The following is a 12,436-nucleotide window of genomic DNA, read 5'->3' on the forward strand; positions in this document are numbered from 1 at the left end:
AAAGTAATTCAAATTTTGGTAGTAGTGGCACACTTATGTCCAGATATATTAAGATCAATTAGCCCACGGCTCAAAGAATCGGCCCAAACACCAGATTTAACAGGATATTCCCAAAACGTCTTTGGTAGCCGTATAAGAACTATCGCAGTCTTTGCCCTTTCACTCAAAGTTTTGTTCATTCATTTAGCAACCCCATTCTCCTAAAGATCTTAATCTTAAACGCATTCTCTACAACTTTTTATACTACAACTTCAATACACATCTCGTATTTAGCAACCAAAAGTAAATAATAAGGATAAAGTCAAAGTATCAAACCACACCAAACAGTGTGTCAAGGGTTCAAATTCAACTCCTTCGAACCCGATTTTCTGAAATCGAATCAAATAACAACCTCAAACTTCAATGATGTAAGAAACACAATATGCTATTTCATATCCGTCAAAAAGTAAAGCGATCAAAACTTGCAGGAGGGTCAATCAAAAGGCTATCCTCTCACAAGATCAAGTATTTCATCCAAACATCTAATCATTTGTCCTTATTGTCGTCTTGTGGGAGTTGAAGGCCCATGAGACCAAGCAGATTCGAAGCAGGTCACGGTAGTCCCTCTTGAGAAGAAAACGAACCAAGAAAGCTCTTCACAAGGTTCAAATCCACATCTACCAGCTTCAATAGCTTCCATAGCTATCTCCATTGAACTATCAGCAGCTTCTGGAAGTGAGTCTTTCTACAAATGTCCTCTAACTCTAATCGTTTCTTGAAGACGAGTTCCTTCATTTTGCTCGACTTCAACGCTTCAAGTCGTGAAACCTCAGCCTCAACCTTTAAAGGAGAAAAAACATGTTAATAATCTCCATTTTTTTAATAACCACCTCATACCATAAATCTTTTATTATCAACTGATATCATGGTAATACGTTTTTAGTTATTATGAAACCAATTATCAAAATATTTTACCTGAAATTAAAGTTTTGATAAACAGATTCAACTTGTTTTCTGAAACAATCACTTTTATAAATCCATCTATTTTGAACAAATTTCACAAAGTTTTTTCGTTTTTTTCTTCAAAAATCTGCATATTTTGGTAATTTTATTTGTTATTTCAATGATTGTATCTGCAATTTTTTTTTCTAAACACGATCTTTTACTGTCGATTTTGTCACAGCTGATTAATATATTCGGATTATTCAGTTATTACATAATCAATTTCAAAACACACATCCAAACGTCACTCACCTTGTTGTGTTCAGCAACAAGCCATCACTCGAAAGCCGAAATCAGAAGCGAAGTGGCAATCCCTCCCAAGATTCGTCCCACCATCAAAATTCTGTAGTCAGGTGAATGCTTCATGATGCAACTCAAAATGTAAGTTATGCACTGTAACCGAAGCTCTTTTTCGACCACTGAATTTAAACCAATATTATCAAGTCAAATTCCACATAACATTAACAATTACATAAACTTGAAAAAAACTTTAGTAAACTTTTTTGAAGGGAAATGCAAAATTACTGTTATCAGCTAATGATCCAACAATTGTCCCAAACAGCATGGAAGATCCAAATCCAGCAATAAACAGCTGCCCAATTTCACCTATACCGAAACCGTACATCGTGTAAAGGTAGTACACATAAGGTCCCTGCAGCCAATCCCCAGCTACAACCACCATAGAATTTGTCCCAAATAAGCTCAACAATTTCCAAAAGTATCACATTAATAATCATCTCAAAATAAACCCTCATCAAATCGACCGGTGCACAAACCCATTATTTTCTTTAACTGGTTCAGTTAACCTAACCAACTGGGGTAGCTCAGTTGGCCACCGACACCCATATTCCAACACTTGGATCGTTGGGGTCTCGGGTTCGAGACGTGGCAACCCCACCTCCTCGAACCCCAAGTATTGGGAGGGTATTTGCCGCCAGAGATCCTTGTCGGGTGGTGAACTGGGAGGGGGATCCCCTCCGCGGTCAGGGGTACCGCGCACCTGCTCTTTTTTTTGGTTCAGTTAACCTAACCGCTGGTTGTTTTCACATTTTTGCTTGCTCGATATTGCTTTAACCGGATATTACTTTAACTCTTTGGTTATTCACTTCAACCTATTCTGTTAATAACCGGTTATTTTCAAAAAAAATATTCGCGATTAACCAGCACATCAGTTTAAAACCAGTTAATAATAACCTGTTAGTTCTAAAAGATCCCTAACCAATTACTGACCTACGGTAAAAAACATCCACTAATCAGTTACTCCTCGATCAACTATTAACCAGTTACAGTTTAAGTTAATAACCGGTTATTTTGTGCACCTCTACCTACACATTATAAATCAAAAAAACCCATCAAACTATCACACTCAACAAAATCAAGCAAATCTTTAAAATCAACCTCTTAATAACCTAGATCTAAAAAAAGCTATCAATTTTATCAACATTCACAACAAATCTTGAACAACCCAGATCCAATGACTGCTTTCCTATATCCAGCAACCATTTTTTTATTAAAAAATTAATATTATACTTAAAAAAAGATATAAAAAAGTTTAAATGCATCAACATACTACGCTTATGACTCGCTTCCTTCTTGTTTTACTTGTTACTTTGACTGCCATGAGGTACAACCCTCGAGTCCCATGCGCTTCTTCGTTCCTGAAACATGAGATAGTTTTTTAAGCATATTAACATAAATAGTTTATTCGTACTTATTGTTGAAAAAAAGGGTCCAGAAGTGTTCTGACCTAACCCGACCGGTAACAAAATACTTCCAAATTTTTCTACTTAAATGGGTTTATGCTTGTCACCCAAACGTGCCAGCCTGCCTAATTTTCATAAATCTCCTTAAATCCATATCTTCAATGTACCTACATTGTAAACATATAACATTAATTAAAAATGAGTTAATCACCAACAAATGAAGCATACTTAAAGAACTTGCCGATATAAACGTTCTTACGTGAAACCAGGCTGAGCAGCATTTCTAAAAATATGATAAGCAGCCGCAATCGCTTCCATCTCATTAGAAAGTTGCCGATCCGTCAATTCGTTTGGCCTATCATACTTCAGATCTGAAAATATCTGCAGCTATCAACGGTGGTTACTTCAGTCAAAACACATCGAAAAATAATGTATCAAAATAATGAAAGTGACAATCATAGGACAGCAAGCAGCATGTGACCTGCTCATTGATTAGTGTCAAACTCAGCATTGGTCTGCCAAGCTTAACACCAACCCACAAATTAAACCAGCAAACTTCAACTTTTAAAATCACTAACTTAGGGTTTACCTTTCAGTCATGACAAATTCAAGAAAAACAAGCAAATAGATCCAAAATCAAAATGCAAACTCGTAAATAAAGGGCTTCAAATCAAAGCTCAAATTAGTCAGAATCATGGTAAATGGTGCAATACTAAAGATCTCTACCTTTACAAACAAAAACCCATGAAACCGTTTCAAAACTAGGGTCAGCGACGACACCAAGTATGTTGATTTAACAAATCTGATGTAGTTTTCGCTGAGTACTTTGGGACGTTGATCCCATTCAACATAGTCAAACTAAAATAACTTCACACTATGATATGTCAACAAATTCAAAATAAAAAATCACATTTACACAAAACAACTACAAAAGATTAAAAGAAAAATAACAGTTTACAACCATCTTCGATCAAAATTTCACACAATACCAAATAAAGAGAGCTTACATGACCTATAGTTTAAATTTACCAAAACAACAAACAAATATAATAACAAAATCCAGGGAAAACAAACAAGAAAGAAGCTACCCCACTTCAAAATTGACTTTAAACATCAAACAGACCCCTTTAAACATCAAACAGACCCCTTTATTAACCGAAGTGCTTAATTTGAAGGAGCGAAACATGGTCATTCTACAATACTCAAAAGAACATAGTCAGTTGAGGTTAGAGAGTTTACCTTTAGTGATGGACCCAACGGATTTTCTTGATTTGGACTTTTGATGAAACCCTAGAAGACGCCATTGTAGTTGTGAAACGATCGACTCGGATTCCAGCCAGAACTAAACTCAAACGCGGATCCCTGCAATACCATAAGACAAAAATTAGTCGCAATTAGTAAAAACGAAAAATACATAAAGGATTCAAGTAAACGTTCAACTTCAACCCCACCAAATCAAGCACACCTGTAACCCCAAGCAATGCTGGAATTCCATCTTTACCATCTCGAGTGCATCTCTATCGTGAAGAACATCAGACCGAGATCACTAATCGAAACCCTAGTCGTCGCCTCCGCTTTCTGGCTTTGTTGAACCAGCACAAACATGCCACCATTAAACCTGCTAAAAGAACAGTACACTAATCACAATTAGCAATAATAAATCAACACTTGAGTTGCACATAATGCTGTTTATGCGATAAGCGCTTGCAAATTGGTGTAATTAAACAAATAACACATTAGGTCAATCAACCCATCGTGTAAAACCCTAATGAAATTGTTAATATGTCACAGCAACGCACGAATTGTTAATCTTATCGATTGAGGATTCCAATACCTGTCTAATATGTCACAGCAAAAAAAAAACCCTAAAAATCAAAGAAGGAAATAATTCAAAATTCTCGTTAAGCTGGTGAACCACATCGTGTAAAACCCTAATGAAATTACATGTTAACTCAACAGGACTTCTCCTTCAAGTTAGATGAACAACAAAAGGGTAGAAAGCTGAGAACGAAAACAACCAGTCCATTTAGACATTTTAGGGTTTGATTACCTTTGTGTTTGCTAATCGTTGATGTGGAAGAAAGCCGAAAGAAACCACAACAGAGATGACCGGACAAAACCTTCAGTTAGGGTTTCTTCAAATCCGTGTTCAACCCTGTGTGTTTTCGATTTCATTGATGTTTGTTCTTCATCACAGGTTGTTCATCATCTGATTTCATCTCAAACCATCAGCACTCCAGACATCTTTCATCACGGAAGACGAAACCCTAGATCTGGGAGAAAGAGAGAGAAAGAGTCTGATAAAGTTTGTGAGATGTGAGTTGTGAGAGAGAAGGGAGTAGAAAGGGCGATCCATGTGAGCTGAATATCAACTGTTCAGATCACAATCCGTGTGAAAAGGTGAAAGAAATGGATGGCTGAAGATGAATCAGTTGAAGGGTAAATTATGTTGTGTTTCTTGGTGCTTCAAGTGTTGTACATTGTGCATTGAGGGTGTTTTCAACACACTGTTCAATTACCATTCTGTCCTTCCTATATCCTTATTAAAGTAGTATAGATATATATTTTATACTAAAAAGCTTGTGTGATTGTTTGTTATTCTGTGCACTAGATATATTATTTTTAGGGTAAAAATAATATAACTTGAAAATACCATGAAATTACGACTCCAAAATAATACCAACGCTCTCACAAAATAAATATTTAAGTTACACAAGTATTGTTGCTTTACGACACGCTAAAACGTAACTTATGTATATTTCGGAAAATACTCTCATACGTATATTTTGATAAAGTATTATTTTGGAAAATGTATGAGGTAAAATATAATATTTTTGGGAAAAATATATATATTTTGGAATTAAAATGATTTTAGACAAGTGATTAAAATATATTTTCTAAGTGGGAGTTAAAATATATTTTTCGGAATTATAAAGCGTACATGTATAAATACCCCCATCATTGGGAAGGAAATACACTTATAAAATAATTAAGAAGTGTGAATACGAAATAGTTGCCTAACTATTTTTTTCCAAAAACGTTAAACCCTAAGCCAAGGCACGGCCCATCCGTCTAATAGGCATTAGTACGTGTAGGTCGTCGCGTAGCAGACCGAGTTGGGATTGACGACTATTTCAGGAGACGCGCTTCTGTGAGTTCATGTCCCCCTTTTCTCTTTACTGTTTTCAGTTTAATACTTTGGAGGTGAAATACATGCGACAATTATTACAAACATTTATTACATGGTATGGTTAGCGTAGGGAGGGTTTATACTACTAGATCATGTGAGGGGTGGGTACAACACGTGAGGCCATTAGTCCTCGTTGTAGGACCGAGTGACACAAGAGTGATAGATCTATTTGGGTGTAGCGAGCGCACACCCGTGAGGCCGGGGCGGCCCATAGAGGTGACTGTGTCTTCCAGCCGAAGCCCGGTAACAAATTTGCTAGGTTTGAGTTTCCTTACACTTTCTCACACATACTAGTGGCTTTGCAACCCATTGGTGATCTCTTTTTCCTTATTGCTACATACCAGGGACTTTTATTCATACATGAAAGGTTATTCATACTCACTTTTACATGAACTCGCTCAACTTTTTGTTGATTTTTCAAACTACATGTATTTCAGGAAATTAATGGATCTGGCGATGTGTGCAATAGTGGCAAGCTGCATAGGAAGTAATGATGTCATCCAGGTTTAGGAGGTGTGACCATTGCCTAGACGGGTTACAAGTCTTAAACCGTATTTTTAGTCAAGTCTTTTGTTTTGTCATATGAACATGTTTTCATTATGTCATGGTTGTATTTCTTTTTATGTGTCGACTTTTAAAACAATGTTGCTGTAGTAACTTTTAAAACTTGATGAATGGATGACTATCATGTGTTTTATTTCATATAGCATTGTTGTGATTATGCTATGGTATTAAGAAGTCACACCGTATAAACTCACACTTCCGCAAAAGCCAGGGTGTGACAGCTTGGTATCAGAGCATCGATCATAGCGTTTAGGATTCTTTCTCGAGTCTAGACTATGATCACTAGGGCTCTCACGAAAACATTTTTACATTGCATAGACTAAAACATCCAGATCCAGGGTACAAAACATTTTTACAAATAAAAAGCATAAATACACTTTTTCAAAATTATATTTCAGTCTTAGAGGCTGGGGAGGTTCAGCCTTAGAGACTGGGGAGGTTCAGCCTTAGAGGCTGGGGAGGTTCAGCCTTAGAGGCTGGGGAGGTTCAGTCTTAGAGGCTGAGGGAGGTTCGGTCTTAGAGACTGAAGGGTTCAATCTTAGAGATTGGAGAGGTTTAGTCTTAGAGACTGGGAGGTTGGTCTTAGAGACCATGGAGTTAGTCTGAGAGGCTGGGAAGTTCAGTTTGAGACGCTGAGAGGGTAGTCTAGGAGACTAGGAGAATTACTTGTTTGCTTTATTGTGATTTACATGTTTATTTGGTTTCATGTTGATATATGTACATATGTGTGGTTGTGTTACAAACACCATGGCAGTTGTGTCAGATGACGAGATACCATCAGAGGGAGACGTATACACCTCAGACACCACGAGTACAGATGACAACGATTTTCAGCCCTTAGCGCAGCCAGTCATCGGAGTTGAGCCTGTTGATGGCATTCCTGCTGGGGATTTACCTCTTGCGATGATCCCTGCTCCCGTTCCGCTTGCTGTTTTTCCCATGGTAGACGTGCCACTCGATGTCGTATCTGATGACGACATTGATCTGTTCGAGGAGGGTCCGCCTGAGGACGACTATGCGGGCGGGGCCCCAATCGATGCTGACGTTATCCTTCCTATTGCTGAGGCACCTGTAGAGGAGTTTACTGTTGGTTCACCTGTCCCAGATTCGTTGGAGTCTGCGGCATCTGCGTCTTTGCACGACCATAGTGTGTAGCATCACCCTTCTGACGCCGACCCTGACATGACGATGTCCGCTGCACCTGGTCCGTCACACGAGTTCGAGTTTGACCATGAGGTCGATGATGATTTTGATCCAGTTTTTCCCCCTGACTTCGATCCTGACCAGGATATCGAGTTTATTCACATGGACCAGCCCTTAGAGACGCCCGTAGCTCCTATTGATCCGTTGTTTGACATTCCTGCTGATTTTGACATGGATCTTGTTGACCCTATGCCCGTCATGGCCCCAGAGCCTGTTGTTGACCATGGCCCTGTTCTTGATGATGCCCCAGCCATTGCACCGCCTGATATGGGTGCACCCGCCATGGCACCTTTTGTTGATGATATACCCATTGCTGATCTTCCCATTGTTGCTCCACCATTGGTGGATGATCCTGTTGTTGATGCACCGTTACCTGATCCCGTGCCGGTATTGGTTGACCGCGCACCTTTCGCCGCTCAAATAGATCCTCGTTATGCTGACACCCTCAACGAGTGGATCGAGGATGATGACGATTACCCACCATTTGTGCTACCTGTCACTCCTCCTCTAGCACTTGTTTCTACACCCACTGATATCCCATTATTTCCCCCACAGACCAGAGACGCCCATCGTACTGATCTACCCATCACTTTCCTCCAGGACATACCGCGACCTCGTCCTGGAGAGGGGTCATCGAGGCAGCCACCCGTTTCTGTTCCACCCATAGTATCATCATCCTTTCCATTCATTCCCCAGTTCCCTCATGTTGCACCACCTACTGCACCATCTTTCATACCATCGAGCGAGCCATTTTTATGGACTACGCCCGTTGTTATGCCATTGTCTGACCCGTACCACCCATTTCACGTGGGGTACACCATGGTGGATATACTTGCGTCGCGGCAGCTACAGCAGGACGCGCTGAGTCGTCGTATTCAGGAGTTGGAGAGAGCTCCACGTCCGCCTTGTCACTGTCAAACACCCTTTGCAGCACCGCACACTCCACGTCCGCTTTCCCCTAATTCAGACGTTCATTTCTTAACATCTGAGCAGCAGATTGCATATTTGCTGCACGTCTGTCGTTCCTTAGAGGAGGACTCGTTGCACATGCGTCGCTTGCTTTTCTCTCGTTTTCCTCCTCCTCCTCCTCCTCCTCCGCCAGCAGCATAGGCATTTGGTTTGATGCAGGTAGACTTTTGGTGAGAAGACCGCGATTGTGCCGACTATACAGCATCTTGAAGACCGCATTTTGATGTCATGACTTTTGATATTTAGTTTTTGGTTGTTGTAGATGACTAGATACTTCAGACAAGGGCGATGTGGCCCTTAGTCACTTTTGATGTACGATACAGTTATAAAACTTGTAAACATTATATTGTGGTCTTGATTTTATGATAGCACAATCGCAGTATTCTCATTATATGCGTTGTTGGATTACTTGTTTTAACTTTATAACATGAGATATTATGTGCTTAATGAATGTTATTACGTACGCATACTATTTACTTACTATGACCTGACCGACATGAACATCTTTTAGAAGATGCCTCCAAGACGTGACCCACGCATGCCCACTACTGAGGCGGAACTCCAAGGGATCATTGCCGCAGCTATCGCACAATACGCTGCCTCTCATGCAGAGACGAGTGGAAATGTCTCAAACAACAACGGCAATAACAATCCACCCAATGGTAATGTTAAGTCGTTTGAGATATACTATGATACATTTGGATATTTATAGCACGTCCGCTAATACCATTTGTAAATTCTAACGTATGTGCAGGGTGCACTTACAAGCAATTCCTCGATTGCAAGCCCGTAAATTTCGATGGCACTGGAGGTGCTGTTGCGTTTGTTAGGTGGGCTTAAAAGACAGACTCTGTCCTAAGGATGAGCAAATGTGCTCCTGAGAAGGAAGTATTGTTCGCGTGCTGAAATACAGAAGTTAGGTGAAGCTGCTGCTTATGCGTTATCATGGAATGAGCTGAAGGAGCTCATGAGAAGGAAGTATTGTTCGTGTGCTGAAATACAGAAGTTAGAGACTGAGTTCTAGCACCTAAGGATGGAAGGTCCCAAGAATGCAGAGTATGTTCAGAGATTTCATGATTTATCCCATGTAGTGCCGTACATGGTCATGCCCGAGTTTAAACGTGTTGAGCGCTTTATCTGGGGATTGGCCCCTCAGATCATTTGTATGGTTACCACGTCCAAGCCTGCAACGATCACATAAGCCATATATCTTAGTGTGGCTCTTAGTGAGGAAGCTATTCGATTGAACAAATTTTCAACATCTGAGCCAAAGAAGAAATAGAATCATGTGGAGTCGTCTGGTGAAAACAAGCGGAAATTCTACAATTTCAAGCAAGGTACCAGTAGTGTGAACAAGAAGGGTGAATCAAGCACACCGGCCAGAGCCACAACCGGTGTCGAAAACAAAGGAGAGGGTTACATGGGTACTCTGCCCAAGTGTGACACGTGCCAGCACCATCATTCTGGTCAGTGCAGATTGAGGAAGTGCGAGTCATGTGGAAAGAACGGCCACACGAAGGATACGTGTTGGGCCGGAACTGGTGTTGGGCGTGTTGGTAATCGAGGTTATGGGAATGGTAATGGAAACCGCCAGCAAGGAGGAAATGGCGGAAATGGAAACCGTGGAAATGTTACGAATCAAGCTGGGAGTGGAAATCACAACCAAAACAACGTTCAAGCTGGAAATGGGAATGGAAATGGTCGAGGACCGGGATGTTTTAATTGTGGAGATGTTGGGCACTTTAAGAGGGAATGCCCGAAACTGAATCAAGCATGTGGAAGAGTTTTCAACATTGGAGTAACGGAAGTGCGCCAGGATCCAAACGTTGTCACTGGTACGTTCCCTATAAGTCAACGCTTTGCATCTGTTCTGTTTGATACTGGTGCCGATTATAGTTTCGTATCGTTAGAATTTAAGAATATGCTTGGATTAACTGCTAGTAAGTTAGATATTCCGTATTCAATTGAACTGGTTAATGGAAAACTAGTTGAAGCGAATGAAGTGGTCCGAGGATGTGTAATCGAGCTGGGAGAACGCGAGTTCACTTTGTATCTACTACCAGTCGAGTTGGGAAGTTTCGACGTGGTGGTAGGGATGGATTGGTTGTCAAGCAACAAAGCCGAGATTGTTTGTCACAAAAAGACCATTCGCATCCCAATAGAAGATGGAGAAACGATCGTAGTCCATGGAGAAAAGAGCGATACGCCTCTGAGAATCATTAGCTGTCTGAAAGCTAGAAAGTGTTTGCAGAAGGGATGTGTTGCCTTCTTGGCACACATCGTGGATAAGGAGGCTGCTGAGCCAAAGATCGAATACATCCCAGTGGTAAAGGAATATCCTGAAGTCTTTTCAGAAGACTTGCCAGGATTACCGCCGCAAAGACAAGTTGAGTTCCACATTGACTTAGTTCCAGGCGCCGCGCCCGTGGCTAAGGCAGCCTACCGACTTGCGCCTTCGGAAATGTAGGAGTTATCGACGCAACTCCAGGAGCTGTTAGACAAAGGATTTATCAGACCAAGCTTCTCGCCTTGGGGAGCTCCAGTTTTGTTTGTCAAGAAGAAGGATGGTAGTTTTCGTATGTGCATTGACTACCGAGAATTGAACAAGTTGATTATCAAGAATAGATATCCTCTGCCGAGAATTGATGACCTATTTGATCAGCTGCAAGGTTCAAGCTTCTACTCAAAGATCGATTTGCGATCAGCTTATCATCAGTTGAGAATACAAGAGGAAAGTATTCCCAAGACTGCTTTTAGAACTCGATATGGACATTACGAGTTCCTGGTGATGCCGTTTGGGTTGACGAACGCGCCAGCCGTTTTCATGGATTTGATGAACAGAGTTTGTAAACCGTTCCTTGACAAGTTTGTGATTGTGTTCATTGATGATATTTTGATCTGCTAAAAAACGAAGGACGAGCGCGAACAGCATCTAAGAGCTATTTTGGAGCTACTTAAAAGGGAGAAGTTGTATGCCAAGTTCTCGAAGTGCGAGTTCTGGTTACGCGAAGTCCAATTTCTTGGACATGTGGTTAATGGAAATGGAATCCATGTGGATCCCACAAAGATCGAAGCGATAAAGAACTGGGAGGCTCCAAAGACGCCAACCGAGATCCGACAGTTCTTAGGTTTGGCTGGTTATTATCGAAGGTTCATTGAGGATTGCTCAAAAATTGCTCAACCTTTGACTTCCCTTACCCAGAAAGACAAAAAGTTTGATTGGGGAGACAAACAAGAAGAAGCGTTCCAGTTGTTGAAGGACAAGCTTTGTAATGCACTGATCTTATCACTACCCGAAGGAACGGATGATTTCATGGTATACTGTGACGCTTCACGTCAAGGTTTGGGTTGCGTGTTGATGCAGCGATAGAAGATTATTGCGTATGCGTCACGCCAGTTAAAGGTTCACGAGAAAAACTATACCACGCACGACTTGGATTTGGGCGTGGTTGTATTCACATTGAAGATATGGCGACATTATTTGTATGGTACGCGATGTACAATCTTCACTGATCATAAGAGCTTGCAACACATATTTGACCAGAAGGAGCTTAACACGAGACAAAGATGATGGGTCGAACTGTTGAACGACTACGACTGTGAGATCAAGTATCATCCAGGAAAGGCAAATGTGGTCGCCGATGCCCTAAGTCGAAAAGAAAGGATCAAGCCCATAAGGGTTAGGGCTCTAGAGATGACTGTCCAGACAGACCTCTCCTTGCGCATTCGCGCCGCGCAGAGAGAAGCTCTCAAAGAAAGGAATATTGAGGACGAGTATCTCCGTGGGATGGAGAAGCAGTTGGCGCCAAATGAGGAAGGAACTTTG

At 41.0% G+C, this 12,436-nt stretch overlaps 1 long non-coding RNA gene across 5 annotated transcripts; it reads right to left on the reverse strand.

Moving 5' to 3' along the window:
- Positions 1-305: 305 nt before the first annotated feature.
- On the reverse strand, positions 306-4,973 carry LOC110921119. 5 transcript variants are annotated; one of them, XR_002582198.2, is made up of 9 exons: positions 4,735-4,973; positions 4,150-4,302; positions 3,924-4,046; positions 2,944-3,071; positions 2,729-2,851; positions 2,552-2,639; positions 1,507-1,587; positions 1,234-1,400; positions 306-819 (listed from the first exon to the last, which is right to left on the reverse strand). It is a non-coding gene; the product is annotated as an uncharacterized LOC110921119 (long non-coding RNA). The 5 variants fall into 5 exon arrangements; XR_002582197.2 differs by having other exon boundaries at positions 1,507-1,650; positions 4,136-4,302; XR_002582196.2 differs by having other exon boundaries at positions 1,507-1,650; positions 2,944-3,065; positions 4,735-4,972.
- Between the last annotated feature and the right edge of the window lie 7,463 nt (positions 4,974-12,436).

The sequence above is a fragment of the Helianthus annuus genome, chromosome 17 (genome assembly GCF_002127325.2).
Source record: "Helianthus annuus cultivar XRQ/B chromosome 17, HanXRQr2.0-SUNRISE, whole genome shotgun sequence".
NCBI lineage: Eukaryota > Viridiplantae > Streptophyta > Magnoliopsida > Asterales > Asteraceae > Helianthus > Helianthus annuus.